Raw genomic sequence first — 9,425 nt, 5'->3', positions numbered from 1 at the left:
TGATTGGCCCGCAGCGCATCGCGTCATAGCCGTCACTCGGGATTGGTTCTTAGCTGCGGTTGCCGACGAAACACTTCGGGCCAATTTAATTGACACCAATTTTTATAAAATATATTTTTCTTTTGACGTGACAACGTCTTATAAATCGATGGAGCCGGCTGCACGCACGAAAAAACATGACTCATGCGGCGTTACCTCGCTCTGAGGCGTTCCGTTTAAGGTTTGAAGTGCAAGCGAGAGCACGCAACGAGCAACAAAGAGGCACGATCGGCCTCCGCGTTCGGCAACGTTCGACATCTGACGATCAATTTCTTATGACGTTGTCACGTTCGACTATCGTCAGTAAACCGACTTTACAGACAACCGTTTTTTTTTTCGGTTTAAAGGTTTCTTTCGTCTTTATAATATCAGTAATGTTAATTAGTACTAAAGACAACCAACGAGTGGCGCTAGTTAGCCGAACTTGATCTGTTCTTGTATTGGCACGCTGCGGGAATGTTGATGGCAGCAGTTTTTTCGAAATACCTAGCTTTTTTATTGAGTAAACTTTTTTGATGGTAAATTTTTAATAGTAGAATGTGGTGCAGATGAGGTATTTTAAATTAATTCACTTAAATATTGTGTAAAAACAGTATACTAAGTTTCCACAGTATTTACTATAATTATTTTATTTTTATTTGAACGTCCTGGGAACGTCCGTTTATTTGAAGATCCATTCCTGCGCAGCCGGGTCAAAAGTAGGCTATGCTCTTTCCCAGGGTTCTAGAGTACGATACTATTTGTGTTAGTAGAAATATAAGAACTAAGTACAAAACCATTCTGAAAGATCGTTCTATTGTGTATCGGTTTCAGAATACGAATAAACACTAAAAGAAATATCTTCAACTATTTTTTACAAAGTCCAATGCTCATGTGCTGAATGCTAGGCAACTCACTGACCAAACAGAAAATTAGAAAATTATTATAACAATAACAAGGAAACCGTTTTTGTCAACGTAAATAATACAAGTTTTCAGCAGTATTTCTATTGCTTTCAAACTTTTAGCAAGTTATCCAGAAAATCAGTAAGTATAGTAACGTTCTTTGGAGACCGAAGTTAAACTTTTAACGGAGCAAATTAATGAATTTCACACTGAAATCTTTTTGGTGTAGTCATATCTGTATAGTGATCGTTAATTGATTAACCATTGCTGCCTACGATTGTTTTACATAAGTTAAAATCTTAAATGAAAATAAATTCGCGAATGAAAATTTTTTCATCCATTCAAAAACCATTTGTAATAGTAAATATTGTACTCTTACTTATTACAGAAAATTTGCCGTCATTTGATTCCATAAAAAAGACAGATAATAAAAATAGTTAATTAATTCATGACTAATAATTTCCACCGTTTTAAAATTAAAAATAAACAATTTTCAATTTGAAGCAGCAAAGGGCTTTAAAGTGCGAATTAAAAAGAAAAGTCGAATCTAATTTCTATTTGATATTGAAATTGTTTTGAAAGAAAACCCAGTTTATCTTAGAATAACACTATTATAAATCACGAGGGCCCCTCGTGTATCTTTGCTGTTGAGATTAAAAAAGAATTTCAGATAAATTATACACGTTAGCCAGTTTACACAAGGAGAGTTTTTTTTTTCTCAAATAAAAAGCATATCTGATATTACGTCCTTAATTTTCAGTCTTTAAAGTTTTTTCTGTGAAATGAGACGGTTTTCATAAAAACAAAATAGACTGAAATTCATTAATCATTTGTTTATTTTTATAATGAACAGAAAATCAACTGCTATTTTAAATTACTTTTCAAAGAATTCCAGTGCTCGAAACGATTTATGCATGGCTTGTTTTAAAATATTTCTCAAATGACTTAAAAGCTTGGATGAGTCGGTTTTCAATTATTTCCAAGTCTTTGAATGTTCATCACAATAATTATAAGTACCTACCTATTTTCTCAGAAGTAAGTAAACCTCAAATTATTTTTGTCTTGAAGTACCAATTTTAATTTCAGTAAATATAATAGAAGAATCACAACAAACGTTTAGACAATGGTAATATAATTCTGTAGAATTTTACTCTAGAGATTCAACTTCGTTGATTCTGCATATAAAATAATCGTTCACACGACTATTTTATATGCAGATCACAAAATAAACAAAGCAGAATAACGATAAAATTAAATATCAAATGCATTTAAACAGCTACATTAAAAGTCACTAACACATCTAGAAAAACGAAAGAGTACAAAATCTTTTATTTCGACTAGACATCGTTTAAACTTTTCATTTCGTGAAAATATAATCCGTACTAGTATCAGAAAGCTGGAGAGTTTGTTTTCTTGAAAGTGCTAAACTCTAAAAATACTGGTCCAATTTGGAAATACATATAGGTACTTCAATCTTAGGTAGGTTATTTATTAAGGAAGGCTATATGCTACTTTCTACTAACGTATACTACTTTACTCTTTTTAGGGTTCCGTACCTCGAAAGGAAAAAACGGAACCCTTATAGGATCACTTTGTTGTCCGTCTGTCTGTCTGTCTGTCTGTCTGTCTGTCAAGACCCTTTATCTTAAGAACGCGTGGACGTGTCAAGCTGAAATTCACATGAAATACACGGGTCTATTGTCCCTTTAGGCTGTGAAAATATCAAGCTTCTAAGCCAAGCCAAACAAAAGATACAACCGATTATGTCGATATTTTCAACAAATTCTCGACACTCGCAAAGGAATCAAAACCTACAGGGTACTTCCCGTAAACTCAGAATCTTGAAATTTGGCATGAAGCATTGTTATATAATGCAAATATAGGAAAAATTGCGAAAATCTCATTTTTTTTGTTATATAATATAATAAAAATATTTTAATAAAATGAAACTTACTACCTTATTTCTCACGAACGAATAAAGGTACCAAATTGAAATTTATACCAAATACCTAGGTCTATTGTCCCTTTAAGCAATGAAAAAATCTAACTTCTAAGTTAACGCGATCAAAAGATACAGCAGTTTTACCGACACCTTAGACGAATTTCCGTCACACGCTAGGGAATCAAAACCTACAAGGTACTTCCCGTGAACTCAGAATCTTAAAATTCGGCACGAAGCAACGTTATATAGTACAGATAAAGGAAAAATTGCGAAAATGATAAATTTGAAGTTACATAAAATATTATTTTTGCTTCGATGACATAAAATATTTTTTTAATAATTATAAACTTACTACCTACCCTTTTTCACATGAACGCGTAGAGATATTAAAGTTTTGAATAAAAAGTGAAATTCATATCAAACACTTCTTAAATATAATGGCCTCTAAACTGTGAAAAATTTTAAATCATTCAAAGGTCATTGGGCACCTTAGTATGAAAACCATACCTACGGCGGATACGAACGAAATATAGCACAGTATAATGATAAAGGCTCTGATTTACTATGGCATTAGTCGCATCAATGTGAACCATGGGAATCTAGAGAAAATCAGGTGTAAACATCAAATATTTTCCTCATTTCAATGGGGAATTTAAACAAGCAAGTTTGACGGATTTGAGAAATCATTTCTTTGTAGTGAAAGAGTCTCGCCGTTTATTTCCATTGTCATCAGCGGGCCTAGCATGGCGATTCTATCTCTATTCTACCAAGAAACGACAAAGCTCTTTCTTTCCCACTCGACATGTCTTCTACCCGAGCATGGCGCGAGCTGTAGACTCGCGTTTCTATCAAGAGAAAGACTTTCCATAGCAACGGATAAGTAGCTAGTGATGGGTCGCTCTACGATGAATTTACGTTTAGTTAGCCAAAAAAATGTGTCAATGCACTATTTTTCACGCATGAACCTATACATAAACTCACGTAACTCAAAGTAACAACAAAACGTATTCATCGAACTTATTTTTATCTGTGGAACTAAAATGGTTCATGTTTGTTTGTTTACAAAAAACGATTTTTGTTGTTGATTTTACTTATTTAAATATTGGTGATTACTGCGTGCGGCAAGGAAAAAGTAAGTAGATTTTGTGATTAAATAAATAAAGTACTGATTATTTCAATAGTTGTGTGTAATTAATCCAAACGAACATAATAATTATCCATACATACGATGAAAAGAACAAAGGAAAATAACATAGTAATCTCAATAAATGGTGATTGGAGGCATTGTCTGATGAAAACTTTGCCATGCACAGTTCAATGCGTTCCTCACTGTTATCTTGCTTCCCTATATTATTGTCCGAAGTGTTTTTACTTTCGTCGTTACAAAACCTGTTTATTTACAGCGTACGAAGTCCCATCCAATAAACAGAGAAGATAGTATCGCGATCCATTGGGAAAAGAAGGCCACGATAAAGAAGAATAGGTCCGTATTCAAAAGCTGCTGAAAAAATATGGAAAATAACGAGTTCTTGGCATACAATGCTGACACGAGAAACATTCTATTAGTAAGTGTCTTTAAATAATATTCATTTACTAGTAATAGTTCTCCAGACTTGTTGGTTTCATTCTAGCAAAACTCTCATGGTTTGTTTTCAAAGTATAATTATGGCAATAATAATTATAGTACCTACCTACCTATTTGTTGCTTGTGTGATATAAGCAACAACTCTTAAGATAAAAAATAAAATGAGACAATCATTTACACAGAGGTAAAGGTTTATTTACATAAAATTAAGGCTACAGATAAAGTCATTTATTCAAAATAGGCTGAAAATCAGCAGCAGAAGCGGTGGAACAAACTCCCCAGCAACTCAATTCTGTCTGTATGGTTTGAAGAACTGTTGATATACAAAGATATTCATAATAGTTGCTCTTCTGTGAGTTGCAGCTTGTAGTAAGCTACCGCTAAGGTCATTAGTGTGTCTCTCTCTCTGCCTTTCTTCGGGAAGAGTTGTAGCATAGGCACCCTGCAAAAAGAAATAACTGTTTGGTAAAGAGTTTTTACAAGAATTATTTTACAGTATAATAAAAGAATAACATACTGATAGTGACACATTATCAGCATTCTTATTGATGTAATGAGTCAAGACCCTAACGCATGACTAGAATCCCCTGAAAATGAATGTTAATTTAATTTTGTGTTCTTGTTTCAGATTACAAAAAAAGGATGCTGAATGACAACTGGGTCGTCAGTTTACAAATTATAAATTATTGAAATGATATCATTTAATAAAGAATGTGAATATTAAAATCATAATGGTTGTTTATTTAAAATGTCATTTTTTTCTTAGCAGATAAAACTGTCCAATTCTAGAGTCATATAGCCTGCGCAGTTTGTTCTTAATGAGAGAACTATTGAAAATTGATTGTTTATGAACTCTGTCAGGATAATTGGCATTTATGTTCAGTATTTTGCACTCAGTATCTACAATCTGAAATAGAGGTTATATCTAATATTAGGTATCATCATCATCATCTCAGCCATAGGACATCCACTGCTGAACATAGGCCTCCCCCTTTGATCTCCACAGATACCTGTTGGAATATATTAGGTATACTAACCTTGTATTCACTGCAAAAACAAATTGCTTAAAAAATTTGCTAACAGTGGTTAGTAATGTTGTTAATGACCTAAGCAGGACCCAAACAAAGAACCTGCAACAATTAAGCTTTGTTAAATATTTTTCTTCTGTTTAATTATTTTCTTGCAATGAAGGGCAATACCTACATAATAGACAAAATAATCTTAGAAACAATAATAAATGAATAGATCTTTCTATATTTAACTTATCTATAAGGACGAAAACTTTGTCATATTTTTGGTTGGAAAGCACAACGAAATAAAATAGACTGTAGGTACTTACATTGATATGAACAGGCAGACCCTAAGATATCCTAGGAGACAGATTCCGCACAAATACTGCACCATCTCTGCACATTTACGTTTTCAATGTCGAGAGGCTTAACACTCGTATAGCTCGTTCTTTGAGCTTTACACTGATTCTTCTCAGCATAAAAACTGACCACATGACGACGGTAGGACCCCGACATACTTTGTAAATGCTTTTTGAGATCTTAAAATTATAATAATATTCTTGTCTACTCTTGTCTAGGTCCGATGAGATGTAGAGTATTTGACATTTCATATAGAAAGTTATATCTACTCCCAAATGTCAAAAGTAGAGAAAATATAGTCGTCATGCTCGACGCGATAGACACATGTCGACGAAGAAAAGAAACATTTCTTTTCTCGATGTCAAACATCGCCATGCTCGGGTCGATAGAAATCTTTCTTCAATCTGTCATTTTGTCGATTCTCCGGTAGACAAAAGCTGTTTCTATGGCGGTCATGCTAGGCCCGCAGGTCAGGATCTGATGATGGAAATCCTGAGAAATCGAGGGCAACTATCAGAAATTGTAGGCATGCATAGGATTAAAACTTGATTCTCAGATGTATGTCTGGTGATACTATCAAACAGTGAAGGTTTAGAGCTTATCTGATGATGGAGACGTGAGAAAGTCGAGAGAACTCGGTATGTTTTAGTTACGTCGTGTTTGGGCTTATATTATTCGTTTTGACGAGAACTTTTCACAAAAGTTAAAAATAAAAACTTTTTACAAAAAAAAAAAAAACCACTTCTAAAACAACAAGAAAACTGTTTATATGCATCGGTCTAGATCTCGGTGGTTAAATAAATATAGATGCATCCTCTAGACACCGACTTCTAGACCGATGCACCTAACATCTTTTTAATTTCTTTCTTGCTTTTGTTTTCTTGTTGCTTTTTTATATGTTTGAAGTTGGATTTGTTTGTAAAATGCTACAAAATAAAATAATGCCGACTTTATAAAACAAAGAAAGGGACAGAATTACACTTTTGTCAAGGCTCTAGAAACGTAAAGCCAGCAGCTCCGAATCCTACTCTCTAGAAGTCGTTGTTACAATTCGACAGCTACAAGTCGTCAGGCGGTTTCGAAAAAAACCTGAAACTGGGGCTCTTTAGGTGATTAATCCCTCAAAAATTTAACCCAAGTTAGTAGTGAATTCTCATCACCTAAAATAAAATAAGCTCCAACACAAGGTTACGTTATAAATTGTAAAGGAGTTCCCATAACTATATCTGATCTTAGCTGTCGATCCCACAATGGCAGTCAAACCTATCTTTGTGGAAAGTCTTCGCCAATACGAATAAAATAAGCCCAAACACGTGGTAGTTGCAACATACCGTTCGGGAGTTCCCTTGACTCTCTGTAGTCTCCATAATCAAATCAGCTCCAAACCTTCACTGTTTACCAGTACCCTCAAAAATACACTCACATGTCTGGTTATGACTCGATGCGTGCCTACAATATTCAAGAGTTGCCCTCGATTTCTCAGGGTTTCCAGATCCTCATCAGATCCTGGTCATCCGGATTGGCACCTTCCTTCTTTATGAAATGTCTTTAACAATAAAAACTAGCATTGCAACCTGTACAATCCTCTGAAACTGCTTGTCTTTTATATTTTTCAAACGATCCTGGACATTCGTCTCCATGGAATTTTAATAAAATATTTATATTCAAAGAAACGTCATACCATTCTCCACGATTTAAAACTACTTTGATTCATGTCCGCCACTTTTTACAAAGCGGGTCAGATATGCCCCATGACCTTTAAGACATAATTAGTTATTTTCAATCAGATTTCTGAATGATGACTATAAAATGTTGTATATAAATAACTTCAATAAAATAACTTTTACAAGGTACTGGCCTACTATTTTAGTTATATTATAAAATAAAAAATATTAACTATTTTGACTCTCACGAAATTACCATAACTATGATTGTTCTAAACTGAACGGTTGGCGCGAAACTCACTTTTTATCTATACAGCATTTGTACGGAACCCTCGGTGCGCGAGTCCGACTCGCACTTGGCCGGTTTTTTTAACTGGGTTGAGGAGGTCAGATAGGGCAGTCGCTCCGTGTAAAGCACTGGTACTCAGCTACATCGGGTTAGACTGGAAGCCGACCCCAACATAGTTGAGAAAAAGGCTCGGAGGATGCTATATGCTACTTTTAATTTTAATGCGCGAAGTAGTCCCTTCGAGATGCGAGTGAAACCGCCGGCAGAAGCTGGTTTAGATATATTTTTTGCAGTCTTTTTAAATCTTCCTTTTTAAATTTCCATAAATAAATCACAACCGTGTCCAGATTAAAACACGCTTGCCAAATACTGAAAGTCAATGCATCGCTTAATCAACATCAGATGAATCCGTTGTCGAGAACGAAACTGAAACTTGTTCGTGTATTAAAGCCAATGAACTTTGTATTAAGCCATTAATGTCTTCAGGAATCAAGACAGATGAGTACTATTGTTTCTGAAAGGAATTTATTCCTAAAGATATATGACGTGTCATGAATAATTCTCATTAGGTAGTCCTGGTAACGTGTTTTGAAGAACAATGTTCTAGATATACTTAATTGGCAATTTTAGGAAACTAGCGAATTGGTTAACGAAGAAATTGAGGACTAACGAGGGTGTAGAATAAAGGTTTACATTTTTAATATAGAAATCTTGATGGGTCTTCTAAATAAATCTTAGAAGATATACAGGACTTTTCTTGGAATTTTAAGTCTACCTTTAGGCTGTAACTTGAAATACCACCCATCATTCTAAAATTGACATAATAACATAAACAAACTCAAATGTTTTTAATTCAGTCAAATGTACAGGCAAAACTATGCAGCACTACGAAGAATAAGCCTCTACTTGCATGTTCAAAATTGCCTTGAACACTCCTACGTACTTAGGCCATTACAAAGTGCAGTTCCCAGAGAATCACAGCTAAACAAACTCTTCAGACACATCGATACTAAGTCCGGTGCTTCTAATCCTCTAATTACACAATATAAACCGGGCCGGGCCAAGTTTAATCCTACCCTTTGTTCTAAGAGTTCCATGGAGAACAAAATGACTAGCGGAGATGTCATAACGCTACATCACCCAAGAAAGTAGCACGCCAAAATACATATGTTCGGAGAGCGAGTAAATTAAGCTCCGCCCAGAGGCCTGTTTTGGTACCCGCAAATTTTTATTTAAACCAAATCAGCAATCAATCCAGACCAATCTTTGACAGATGTCTCAAGGATGTGACCTCTTTAGTTAAAAAAATAGATAAATGCTTATATAGATGGATATACTTTATTAGGTTCACCAATCTGTATATTTTTAATCTTAGGCCTAAAGTGCGTAACATAATCAGCGGTCTTATCACTAAGAGGGATCTCTTAGACAAGACAACTTTATAATAGTAACTGAAGATTTTGGTCACGCCTACTGCACGTTGCTTGACCTACAAGAAAGCGCCTGACCTGCCTGCCTTATGACATCTCCGCTCATTTTCCTTTCTCCGTGGAGAGTTCCTAAAAGGAGTTTCAGGATGCACGCGTATGCGGTCAGTTTCTTCAAGTTGTGAAGTTGGGAACTTACTTGTACTTGTGCAAAGGACAAACCGA

The 9,425-nt window shown here is 34.8% G+C and overlaps 2 long non-coding RNA genes across 2 annotated transcripts; one reads left to right on the top strand and one right to left on the bottom strand.

Moving 5' to 3' along the window:
• The first annotated feature begins 4,105 nt into the window (after positions 1-4,105).
• LOC124635411 lies at positions 4,106-5,182 on the top strand. Its single transcript, XR_006984999.1, has 2 exons — positions 4,106-4,430; positions 5,079-5,182. It is a non-coding gene; the product is annotated as an uncharacterized LOC124635411 (long non-coding RNA).
• Positions 4,664-5,569, bottom strand: LOC124635412. The gene is made up of 2 exons (XR_006985000.1): positions 5,488-5,569; positions 4,664-4,892 (listed from the first exon to the last, which is right to left on the bottom strand). It is a non-coding gene; the product is annotated as an uncharacterized LOC124635412 (long non-coding RNA).
• Between the last annotated feature and the right edge of the window lie 3,856 nt (positions 5,570-9,425).

This window comes from Helicoverpa zea, chromosome 12 (assembly GCF_022581195.2).
Source record: "Helicoverpa zea isolate HzStark_Cry1AcR chromosome 12, ilHelZeax1.1, whole genome shotgun sequence".
Lineage (NCBI taxonomy): Eukaryota > Metazoa > Arthropoda > Insecta > Lepidoptera > Noctuidae > Helicoverpa > Helicoverpa zea.
Note: the sequence above shows the minus strand (reverse complement) of the source record. Positions and strands in the feature narration are given on the sequence as shown.